The sequence below is a fragment of the Ischnura elegans genome (assembly GCF_921293095.1).
Source record: "Ischnura elegans chromosome 13 unlocalized genomic scaffold, ioIscEleg1.1 SUPER_13_unloc_2, whole genome shotgun sequence".
Classification (NCBI taxonomy): domain Eukaryota; kingdom Metazoa; phylum Arthropoda; class Insecta; order Odonata; family Coenagrionidae; genus Ischnura; species Ischnura elegans.
In genome coordinates, this window is record NW_025791658.1 from 6,163,942 (window position 1) to 6,176,875 (window position 12,934).

At 37.1% G+C, this 12,934-nt stretch overlaps 1 long non-coding RNA gene across 2 annotated transcripts in view; it reads right to left on the bottom strand.

Moving 5' to 3' along the window:
- Positions 1–1,521: 1,521 nt before the first annotated feature.
- LOC124172669 overlaps positions 1,522–12,934 on the bottom strand; it is a 30,930-nt gene continuing 19,517 nt past the window's right edge. For both annotated transcript variants that reach the window (XR_006868239.1, XR_006868240.1), the window contains exon 3: positions 1,522–3,763. This is a non-coding gene — a long non-coding RNA (uncharacterized LOC124172669). The remainder of the gene's footprint in view (positions 3,764–12,934) is intronic.

Genomic DNA, 12,934 nt, shown 5'->3' on the forward strand with positions numbered 1-12,934 from the left:
ATAATAATAATTTGAGTGGCCAGTTTAGAGAAAAACTGGAGCAGTAATTAAATGGTAGGCACAAGGGTGTACCCAGGATCAAAACTGGAGGAGTGGGAACGAGCAATGGTTGTTCAAGATGTAACATTATTGGAAATTAAGCCAACATTCTAAGAAAATTGTAATAGCACTCTAATAGTTTATAAAATTATTTGCTTGAAAAAAAAATAATTCTCATTAAATGTCTTACACTAATGTGTTCTTTCATAGGTTTGAAGAAAATTTGTGGGAAACTTTCGTTTCAATCCAATCCTGATTCTCCTTTAAGACTTTTCTGATTTTTTCTTTTAGGAAGGGGGGGTAACTGCCCCCTCCTGCCCCTTGCTGAGAACACCCTTTAACCTAATTTTCGAACACACATGGGAGAGAAATCAGTCATTGTTTACCCAGAGTCTTGCAGCAACCATAATACAGTTCTGTAAATCAAAAGATGGCAGGTTAGCACTTTATTTGTCATTGGAACACTTATCATTTAATTGAAATATTAAGAGAAAAGTAGCGTTGGTACACAGTGCTGGAAAGTTTGAAGAAAAGCTTAAGCAAAAATTGCTTCGATTGGAAATTCTACCACTACACAAATAGAAAATTTTCTATTCGAGATACAGGAGTGAAATAGGCAATGTTTATAAATCAAGGCATGGAAAATTTATTAATAAATCAAATTTAGACAAATACACATAACTACTCACTAAATCAATTTTTTTCTACCCAATGATACAATTTCGTTCTTTTCAGCGAAGCACGGCTTGTAGCATTCATGATATATTGACTCGATGACAAATTGAGATCCATGATGGACGTGACAAATGAAGGTAGACTTTGAGCAAGACAACTGAGAGTAAAAATTTCAAGCGTACTGTCTTCGTTTTAAACTAGGGTATGCGGGTTGTGTTTGATCCCCAGCTACTTGCCGAGGCTTGAATTGGGCAATTACTCATTATTCATTGAGAAGGCGAGAATTAACTATCTTATATAAATTATCCTATATTAACAATCCTATATTAAGTATGCAAGTGTAAAGGCTACTACCATGAGTGAAAGACATGCGGCATATATTTATGAATAAGATTTCTCTCCTGTTTCTGTGTGCGTGTGTCTGTCGAGAATGCTAGTCTGAGTGGAAATCTTTGGGCAGACACTGCACGAGCAATGACGGTGTCTCGTTCTTGCACGCATGTGACTGCGGAGATTTATGATAAAAGAGGGGGACTTTGACGCCATACTTTGCACCCATGGACTTCCGCCTTCGGAGAAATTTCTCCTCACTCGCCTCACATTTTTCTCCCCCCCCATTCCTCCAGCGACTTCCCAAAGAGGCCCATTTCCTATTTGTGAAACCCCTAATCTTCTTTTTCTCTTCGGCCCTTTCGAAGTCTCGGAGGCGAGGGCTCACAAGAACCATCACTTCTTTGTTGTATATTATTCTAACACTAATCAACTACCTAACTTATAATCTTACAGAGGACAGCATGATATCTGCCGATTACAACACGCTTTATTGGAAATGCAATAACCCTAGCCATGTCAAGCGTCTTACAGAAATGGAAAGGGAAAAACCACATCTCTCGTTTACAGCCGATCATATCTTTCCGAATTTTAATAAAACAAAACATTTAAAAAAACACAACATTTAACAACACACAACATCTTACATATTGGCTTAAAAGTGTCGAGGTAAAGCCTTTAGGTTTTAATATTGTTGCAAAATATAAATGGGACTCACACGCTTTCAAAGTCAGCGAAAAATATCTTCACGGCTTTGCACCTGGAGATGCGAGCTTAAAACGTTTATGCGTGAAAAATACATGAGATCAGTCAATCTTGCTTTTTTTCATAGCATACTTACAAATGGCATTAGACTCTGGAGGCATTAACATGAAACGAGGGGAATACTTCAACTGCAGGAAAAAGCAGTGACATTAATTAATAGTTCTAGCCAGAGATCTCAACACGAGGCCTAGCCTTAAAAACCTGCACATCTTCACTACATACATAGCATTTTTCACCATTTTACATGTAAAACTAAAGATTATTACAGACCCTATCTGTTCCTTCATCTACTCTCATGACACTAAAATGAAAATTAATAAACATAACCTCAACATCATTTACTGTATGCTATTAATGATCAACAGCTGTGTTTTAAGAGTTTCATAAGTGTGTAAGTGTGTTGCCAAAGAAATTGACAACGACTGCGTGGGCACGTTTTTATTTTTCTCAGGTTTCCGAGTGGGTAAGATATTCGAAGAGCTCGTCACCCATTCTCAAGGCTGCTTACTGCGTGGGCTTCTCCAGCCTACGTACGATTCAAAACTATTATTACTATGCCTCTTAACTGTTTTATTATTGTTGTTTTGCAAGTAAATTTGTGCCCCACTGTCACCTTTCCAATTTAAACAATGAAAAAAATTACACCAACTCAAAAAAATTGCCAGCCATTGGTTAGGTTTAAAAGCAGCTCTACTGAGAAACGTAAGGAATTTCATTCTCACAAGGAGTTACAAAAATGCCCTCATAAGGGTACCTTATCCACTGGAAATGCACCACACTGACATATAAATACATCTACCATGACAAATTGCCAATGATAAAACATTGAAATTTTCTTATTGTTTCTTTAATTCCTAATTTTTCATTCAAAGATCATAGTGAAAATTTTAATGAGAGATATCTTTTCCGAGAGTATCTTTTAAATTTTCCAGCACTGCCTTAACAATACTTTTCTCTTTAGTAATCAATCGAATGATAATGTACGATTGACAAATATAGTACTTACCTCAGCCACTTGATATATATCGATCTGTTTTGTGGTTGCTGCACGACTTGAAACGACGCTGCATGAAAAAAGGTAATTCACACGCATGGATCCACACGTTGAGGATGCTACTCCAAGTTAAAAAAAAGATAGCATGAGCACTCTTGCTTTTTTGCTTGCACACACGTGATTGCGGAGGTTTCTTACTTTAGATGACTTACCTTGAGAGCGTGGTTTCCCATCCATATCAAAACTTTTCCTCACTTGTCTCACCTATTCCTACAGAGATTCCCTATAAAGTGGAAACACCTTTCTCTTTCGAAGGTAGCAGGTTCACAAGAATTATTACTTTCTCCACACGATAAATTGGCTTTTAGAGACTCACCTTTTCTCAACGATTCTGCATTTTCAGCACAAAAATGAATTTCAAGGTGTTTGATTAGATTATTTTTGGTACCGAATCCATCTCTGCAGTAGAAGCAATGATATGAATTTTCATTTGATGCCTCACTATTCATAGGATTTTCAATCGAGCAATTACTAATTACTTCTTTGCCTCCCACGACTACCCCATAGCCAATTATTCCGTTTTCACTGAATCTGATAATACGATGGGTATTTAAGGTACTCGGTGCATCAAAATCACCTCTAACACCAACAACAGTCATTGACAATTCACCTCCACTGATTTTAGATGCTGGAATGTTTTTCATACAACTTTGTCCATCAACGGGAACTGAGTAAGATGTTATCATATCAGCGTGAAGAGCACTGCCTTCTTCCAAATCTTCATCCATCACATTTCCTCCTTCACGAGCAATGGACACTCCTTTCTTGGATTAATTGGCGGCACCAAGGCTGTGGGACAAATACAGTCGTCGATTGGATCAATCCTTATATTTCTTTCCTTCGTCAGATATGAAGTAGACGTTGTTGTTTGCACGGGCATTCCTTCAGGAGGTGGGTAACCTAAAAGAGAATTTCACATTAAAACTAACACAGTCTTCATGAAATCTATGACTCATTAATGCAATTTTTAAAAGCCGTCTAATTTATACTAGCATCCAAATTGTGGAAGGTTACACGGGATCTCCACCAGGTCAGGTTCTCCAACTCCATCTCGGCCGACGTTTTGATGGGCGAGTCGTCCATCATCTTCAGGGCATGATAACGATCGACAACTCGCCCATCGAAACGTCAGCCGAGATGGAGTTGGAGAACCTGACCCAGAGGAAATCCCGTGTAACCTTCCACAATTCTATGCACCAGGAAAGCCTACGATCATTCTTTACCATCCAAATTATCCGTACGTCGCATTTCTGCCCTTGATTAGGGTTTGACTGCAAAATACTTACATCTAAGATCTATGATTGCCCCATACACAGTTATTGCACATGTAGACAGGAGGATATAACAATTGCCTTGAAACCATAGCTAACTAATGTGGGTCATAGACCTCTTCTTCACCATGATAATTGAATTGCAAGAATATTGAATTTGAAACATTTAGCATGGTCATCTTCTCTCCTTTTTTATTAACCCTTAGTTACATGCTAAGCAGGGATTTTATCCACGTTTTTCAATAATTCGAAATATCACGTTCACTGCATATAGATCACTGGTGGCACTCATTGATGTTCTATTCCTGTACTTTTCCCTCGACCTAGAATATTATCCAAGAATTGCAATCAGAAAAAATTCCCCTGGATTGGGAATCGAACCATGGACCTTTGGCTTTCCGGGCCAATGCACAGACCACTACGCTATCTGGGTTCTTCAATAGCCATGGCAATTACACCGAGGCTCATGGTACTAGGTGTTGAGGCTCTCAACTGGTTCTTGGAAGTCCTTTCTCCCTTGCTTTGCCATCCTTGATAGACCCTGAGGGCTGAACACCTAGTACCATGAGCCTCGGTATAATTGCCATGGGAATTAAAGAACCTGGATAGCATAGTGGTCTGCGCATTGGCCCGGAAAGCTAAAGGTCCGTGGTTCGATTCCCGGTCAAGGGGAATTTTTTCTCATGGCAATTCTTGTATATTTCACCGCCGTTCATGCAGCAGGATTAGAAATATTACACAAGAAAATTATCGTTTGCAATTCCTTCAGAAAAATTATTCAAAGTATTTATCAAGAAATTTGCATATTAATATGCTTTATTTTTGTTTATAAATGAAAGCGATAAATATTTAAAGTGCTTTTAATTATTAGAAGTTAACCAAGTGCACTAAAATACACTAAAATTTTAATGTATATTTTGGAAAACAAAAAGTATTAAAGCGGCAAAAAAGCCGCAATCGTGCACTGGTGCCATCCTCACGGCCGCGTGTACCTAAGGGTTAATATAATTTTTGCCACGGCAGAGCCTTGCTCCTGCTAGAGTGCCTTGTGTCTAAAAATAACAGTATTAATAACAATAATATATATTTATTTGTCCAATGACCTCAAGATTGAAGACAAAATGCATACATGGGACACTTCAAGTTACATACATGCAATAATTAGACTTATTAACACATTCAACGCAGCCCTGATTTTCATCGAAATTGTCAGAATTGGCTGATAGAATTTTTTTGCCTAGTTTGTGTTAAGTGCAGTTCCATATGCATGTTTATATATGATTTGAGCAATATTTTTAATTAATTTTGCAAAAACTGGCACCACGTCAATTGACGTACTCTGTATTTCAATATTGCCAAGTCTAAAAAATGAGCGTGTTGACTATATTTCAGGATGCAAATGTTTACGAAGCTTGCAATAAAGCTATTTGTGTCCTTTGGCACTGGGTTTTTGCCATCGGTGTCCGGGATTATCATAAGTAAAAGAAAAGACTATTCAATTGACTATGCTGTAGGGCTGCACTGCTTGTTATTTAATCAACATATGACGAATATTTCTCAGGTTCTCAGCCAGGTTAATGCTTTTATGTAAGCCGACATTTTGGGAGACGACTTTTCTCTCAAATCAAACTGTGTGAAATTGGACTGCCATAAAGTAACACAGCCTTGAAGATTAGAGAAAAGTTGTCTCTCAAAACGTCTGCTTGTATAAAAGCACTAACCTGGCTGCAAACCCGAGAAATATTCATCAGAAGTACTCACCAGCAAAAATTAAAATCGTTCATTGTTGAAAATATCACAAAAATGATTGATTTGAATTATTAGAAAATTTACATGAAACTTTGGAAGGCATTATGCCATACTCAGTTCATTCCACTGAATTTGTAATGGTATTTAAATAGTTCTAATGGTGAATTGTGGAAGGATACACCTCAAAATGAAACACAAAGTGAACATAATATCACACGGAGAAGTTAACGCTAGAAATAAAATCGATGCAGCTTAGAAACAGCTGAACTTAATTTGAATAAGACAAAGCTGTGGTAATAATTTTTTCATTAACCGTAATATATATATTTTGCTAATTTATTCTGTAAAATTTGCCATAACTTAGTAAGTAATCCTCATGAAAATTAGTTACTTTCAATTGATTTCTAAAAATTTCTATTGGTTTCTAAGACACATATTTTATTTATTCTGTAAAGATGGACGTCACATCCTTTGACATTCCTGCGGATTCTCTGGACTTCCTGTTCTCAAGGGAAATGGATTGTTCATTCCAACCTCTTGTGCTTGAGAAGCAAGGTCAAGGTTTTATAAAAGCATTAACTTGGCTGAAAACCCAAGAAATATTTGACACAAGTATTCACCAGGAAAAATTTAAATAGTTTTAAATCAACATATGATGAAGCATCCCAGATCAAATGAAACAAAGTTTTTATGGCAAGCATGACTTATGCTGGACTAATGATAAAATATGGTTTCGTCATATATGATAAGAATTGATTATCACCGCTGTTACCTTGATTGACAAATAATTAAAACTTTTCCACAAAATTAAATCAGAAGATTCCGAATCAGTCGAAGGAAACAAATGAAACACTAGATTCAATTTTATGTACTGGCGGAATGCAAGCCTTCCTGTCCCGGCCACAATGGATTCAACTACACACAGATTCTGCCGAGTGCAATGCCCCGTTTCTATAATATGGTGAAGATGCTACACAATAGGCCTAATCTTGAAAATGTGGTCCTCAGATGTTCCATCCCCTGGATTTCTGGCAAAATGCAGAGCATGTCTCACCATCATGTCCCGGATCAGGTGACATGTTACGAGAGAAATAATGAATCCCAAATTTCGCATCAGTACTCCAGGGGTCGACTAACTGGTGTGGAGAAAAAATCACCACGTGGTATATGCGTCTCAGGAAAACTTAAGAGTTCCTCTGCTGATAGGATTTTTCCAGTCCGTCATACAAGCTCTTTTGGAGACACCTCTATGAAACAGTTCCTCCTCAAATGTTTGTATGAATGAATACATACTGGTACAATTCACAATTTCCATCGGTTATTTATTATTTAAACGAATACCCATTTCCTGTGGTCCCAGTTTCATCTTGAGAGTTCTTATGTTTGATTGGTGTATGTTAGTGGCAACATCTGGCTGTGTGCAAATGGCAATTAAGAGTTACATGAGTACTTATTTGTATTTGTTCTTACATACGTCAATAATGAAAATATATAAAGACAGGGAAGAGAGACGATTTGAATAGAATAAAATATTTGCTTGGTTGGTGAACAGTAATGCTGGGAAGCCATAATTCTGATTATTTTTTATAAATTTTAAATATAACAAAGCAGTGAAGGAACAAGTGACTTTGTACGAAGTCATATGCATGGGTTTAATACACCAAAGGATGAAGTTCGCCTTGAAAAAATATTTGACTTAGCCGGGTTTCGAACCCAGATCTCCCGATTGCCGGTCAGGTGTGTAAGCCTCAGTGTGGTCTTGTGACGTCAACATCTTGTTCAGCAAAGCACATCCCTAAATTTGCTCTGAGAAAATGGGTTGGTGGTGTAACTGGGTAAAAAAACCACACTGGCAATAGGGATATCCGGGTTCAAATTCCGGCTAACAAGGGGAGACCGCATACCTTGCTCCGCCTTTTTCAATGCCGCATTTTTCATGGCCTTAGGAATAGTGAACACATCCCTGAACTAGAAGTGGTTCCGTTGAATGGGCCTTAGTTTGGCTGTAATTAATTAATATTAATGCGGTACTCTTCACAAGCCGTATATAATTTTAAAATATCGCACTCTTCATCAGATGGGGTAGTGGTAGCGTGTGTGATTCCCACCCAGGGGTCCAGGGTTTGGGGCTTTGTCATGGAAATACATTTTGCTTTCTTCATTGTGATCCTACGGCGTCAAATATTTCATCAATTTTAATTGCAGAAAGCATAGACATGAGACTATTTTTTTACCATCATAACGGCGTTCAGGTATTTAAACAGTGTCATTTCAAACATGGAGAAATGGAGAATAAACTTGCTCCTCTCCTCAAAAACATACCAAAAGATTAATGGGGGGCTATAACAGTGGCTTTTTTTTTCCAAAGAAATGACATTTGTCAGTGGACCTCTTGATATTGTATTGGAGGGGCTACTGAAGATTTTGGGAAGCAGCAAGCACAAGACATATTTGGCGTAATTGTTGCTTTTAACCCTCAAGCTACTGTTTGCGACTGTTATTTCTACACTACCAGGTGAATGGCGTACTTTTCCCATGTTATGTGCACATATGGATCATTCCATGCCAACTCAACCAATTTTTGGGGGATCCCACGCCCACCATCTCACATTTTGATCATTTTTTTCCCTAATTAATCAATCGTAGAGGGCGTAACTTGGTGGAAATCCATAATAGCACAAATAGAAGGATCAACAACTTTGCTATTTCCACATAATATTTTATTAGCACCGACCATGGTTTCGTTACAGAGTAACATTATCAAGGTGGCCTTGACAATGTTACCTTGATAATGTTACTCTGTAACGAAACCATGGTCGGTGCTAATAAAATATGCTAATAGACTTGTTTGTTATGAAAAGTTGAAAAAGTGGCATTTTTCAACAAAAAACATCAGCGGAATGATCATTTTCATAAGATTAATCAACAAATAAATTCAAAATTGCCCAAAACCTCACTCTATTTTAAAGTTGTTGGTATTTACCATATTTACAGAGATTTTTATGGCTTTCATGTGATATATGTGATTTTTACATATGTTTGAAAATGTCACTTTTTTGTCGAAATTTGTCAAAAGTGCAATTTTTGAACATTTATAGAAAACAAAGTTCTAAAGTGAAAATCGTTTTGATTACATTTTTGAAAACTATAGCAGCATGTTTGTAGCCTATAAAATTTTTACTAGCTTCACTCATTTGGTTTAGGTTTTACAGGGGCACAAATATGGTAGTTTTGAATAATTTGACTGGCGCACTGAATTTTTGTGTGCCTCATTGACTTCAAACACTCATATCTTGGAAAATACTTGCAACGGGTCTTTAATATTTTGGATTTTTCTTAACTAAGGTTGAAACTAACAACAGGGAAAAAATGATCCAAATCTGAGATGGTGGGCGTGGGACCCTGGTTGAGTTGACATGGAATGATCCATATGATAACACTCGATTTTTGTTAAAATAAATCTTCATTTGTAGAAATTAGTTCAATCTTGTACATTTATAAGTGATACAGGTATAAAGGTACGCAGGTGATACACGCCCAGTTGCGCGGCGTAATTTATACGCCACGGCTGACGGGTTCCTCTTGCTGATCTAAAAAAATTACCTACAATACCTCGAACATTGAAAACTCACAATATAGACAGTCTAAGTACATTCTAGGAATATACGAGACCATTCTAGACAAGAATGTACGTACAACTTTGAAATCCTTGGTTTTCAAAGATTGACGTATTTTATATGCCAGTGCGCCCGGTCCAGGGTTATCAACTTTTATTTCATCCTATTTATTAATGGAAATTATATTTCAGAATGGTTCTTTCAGCACATAGGTACTGTGCAAGTAAACTCCCTTTGGAGTAAAATGAATTACAAGTGTTCGAGAGATATGGCATTTTATATTCATTTTGTGTTCTTATAAATTATGTCTGTACGCAAATTGTTGCTCTCCACGAGCCTTTTATGGCATGTGCTCTCGCAAGAGTGGTTTTCATTTTTAATGTGGAAGTTGATCAGTTTAACAAAGAAAAAATTAACATTTTAGCGCACACCAACTCTTGCCAGTGTAGTCGTTGTATCTCAGTGCTTGAAATGACACTGCTTAAATACCTGAACGCCTTTATGATGTAAAAAATAGTCTCATGTCTATGCTTGTCGCAATTAAAACTAATGAAAAGTTGACGCCGTATGATCACAATGAAGACAACAAAATATGCAGCCAACACGAAGCCCCGATCCCTGGCCCCCTGGGCGAGAGTCACGTACGCTACCACTAACCCACTTGACCCATATGCTGAAGGAGGAGATATTTTGAAAATATATACGACTTGTGAAAAGTACCACATGAAAATTAATTAATTACAGCTAAACTAAGGCCCATTCAAGGGAACCACTATCAGTACAGAGATGTGTTCACCATTCCGAAGGTCATAAAAAATACGGCATTGAAAAAGGCGGAGCAAGGTATGTGGTCTCCCCTTGTAAGTCTAACATTTTTTCATGGCGAACTTCATCTGTTGGTGTACTTAAATATAACATTTAATATGGGGGAAGGCCCCCAAAAGATGATACTGCACAATACCTTGGAATAGAATTCATCATAGTAGTGTTTTATCAAGATGTCAATACTTGTGGTATGTCTTTTATTGTCTCATTAAATAACAAGTTGAGTTCAGTTTATTCTGTCCCTCTAATATATGCTGCTCCCAGGACATAGGAGTAATACACAAACATGGAGTATGTGCTCCTTAAAAACAAATTACTTAAGCCATTTAATTAATGGTTCACATGTGGGGACATGCTGAGGCCCTATGGTCAACAAGATGAGCATCAAAAAGAGCATGAAAACTTCTCGGCAATTTTTGAGAGTACCTAAATATACAAACTTGTGATTCATGGATACCTCCAGAAATTCAATTTAAACTACAATGCTTGATAAACTTAAATAATGTCATGAATACAGTGGAACTTGGTTAGTACGTTTTCCTCCTTAGTACGGCGATTTCCCTCGGTCCCGGTACCATCCGAACAAAATACAGGTAAAAGAATTTGGTTAGTACGTTTGAAAAAATTGCGCTTTCCTGGTTAGTACGCTCAATTGCTTGCCGTGACGCAACCCGCAATTCGTTCTCTAGTGTCTTCTTAAGGGTCGCAAACGTCTGAATTCATGATTTAATTTATTATCATTAGTCATTAACATTCTTCCATTCATTCCACATCTCTTTCTTCTATCGTAATTTATCCAAATGCATTTCTGAATTCTTGTGACGTGATGAAAAATAAAATGCGGCCATTTTTCGGGAATGTCTGACTATGAAAAACTACAACCAATAAGAAGCCCCAATTTTCCCCACCCCGAGCTCCTCGCCTTCTGCTGCCTTTGGAGCTCTTGGGAGTGCCCACTGCTGCGCACAAAGTTCGTGAGTGGGCAATTGTTGCTATTGCACGAGTTATCATGATGAAGAAATGAGTCAGACAATTTCCACATTATCTAAAGCAGTACTGTTCCATAAACTCGACGTCGTGCGTATTTACTTGACTACTGTTGCGGGAGCAGACGATCCTCAGGATCTCCACGCGAAGCTTAGCTTAAAAATGATTGATCTCGGAACGAAAGCAGACGACATTAGACAAATTTTGAAAGTAAATTTCAACTGTTTAATATAAAATTTTCTTGTAATTACGTCGTAATCTAATAATCTTGCGTGTCATCAGTCGATATATCGATCGATTTTACAATCGAAATGGTATCATTCCAGAAGCGAATGTCTACGGCTGTTGCCGTAATTTGAAAGTCAATATAATTTTGCCCAATTTTTATGATGTTTAAAAAACCAGTTGACTTATCCGGGTTGTTGTTATATTCTCCGAGTACGCTGTGAGAAAGAAAAATGACTTGTCTTCGCTTGTCTGAGCTTCACTCGTCCTCGTTCTGTAAATATATATAGGATAAATCACGGGAGATAGACGCCGTAATCATGAAATCGTCTCCGGGATGTCCATGAAAAATTGCGATTTTTATTCACATGGTATTGTTTTTCATGGTAGCGCACATTTTCTTGATTTTAAATGTGAAAAGAGTTCAGGAAGGCGATCCTATGAGAACTACCGATAGTAATTGTAATTATGACGACTTTTTCACTGATTGCAATAACCCCGACTGCTATTATTTACTTTCCTCATTAGCACGTTTTCCTGGTTAGTACGTTCATTTTTCGTGGTCCCTTCAGAAACGTACTAACCAAGTTCCACTGTACATCCTACTAGGAATATTTCTTTTTTATGCATTCGGCACACAATACTATTGTCGGCATCAAAATGATGTGCAGCTTTACTTTGCAAATTTATATCTTGACTTCAGTGCATGCCATAATAATGAATTATACGTCGTTTTAAAGGATTTTTTTTTATAAATTTTGATTTATTTTATGAAGAATTCAAAGAAGTAGACATACGAGTTCAATAAATGACTCCACACACCATAAAATTAGCTGTTTTGTCAACTTAATGAACTTTTTAACTCATCGAGGGGAAAACGACTCCGTCTACAACATCCATATTCCACAATAAGTTGCAAACATTAATGTACATCAATAAAATGGCATTTTCACATTTTTATAATGCATATTTAGTTGTAAAATAACAAAAATGTTTAAACATTATCTAGTCCTACAGTTTACCCTGAAAAAATATTGATATTTGTGAATGTCAATAACTTCTATTAATGTCATGTTGCCAAACATTGCCGTGGCGGGCCAGTGCCAGTTACCAGGAAGAAAAGTTTCATGCGCAAGACGTGGCAATGCAGCATTTGTTCGCTCCGGCATATTTTTTTAACGCGCATATATAATCTATACCGCCTAAAAATCATGTATTTTTGGGTCATAGAAAAATTAAAGTGATTCATTTAATTTTAGGAATTAATGCAGTTCCAACATGGGCAATAGGGTGGTTTCCTATTTTTTTTATTATGGAAACTTCTCAGCAGTTTCTGAGAGTGGCTAAATATATCAACTTGTGATTCATGGATACCTCCAGAAATTCAATTTAAAGTA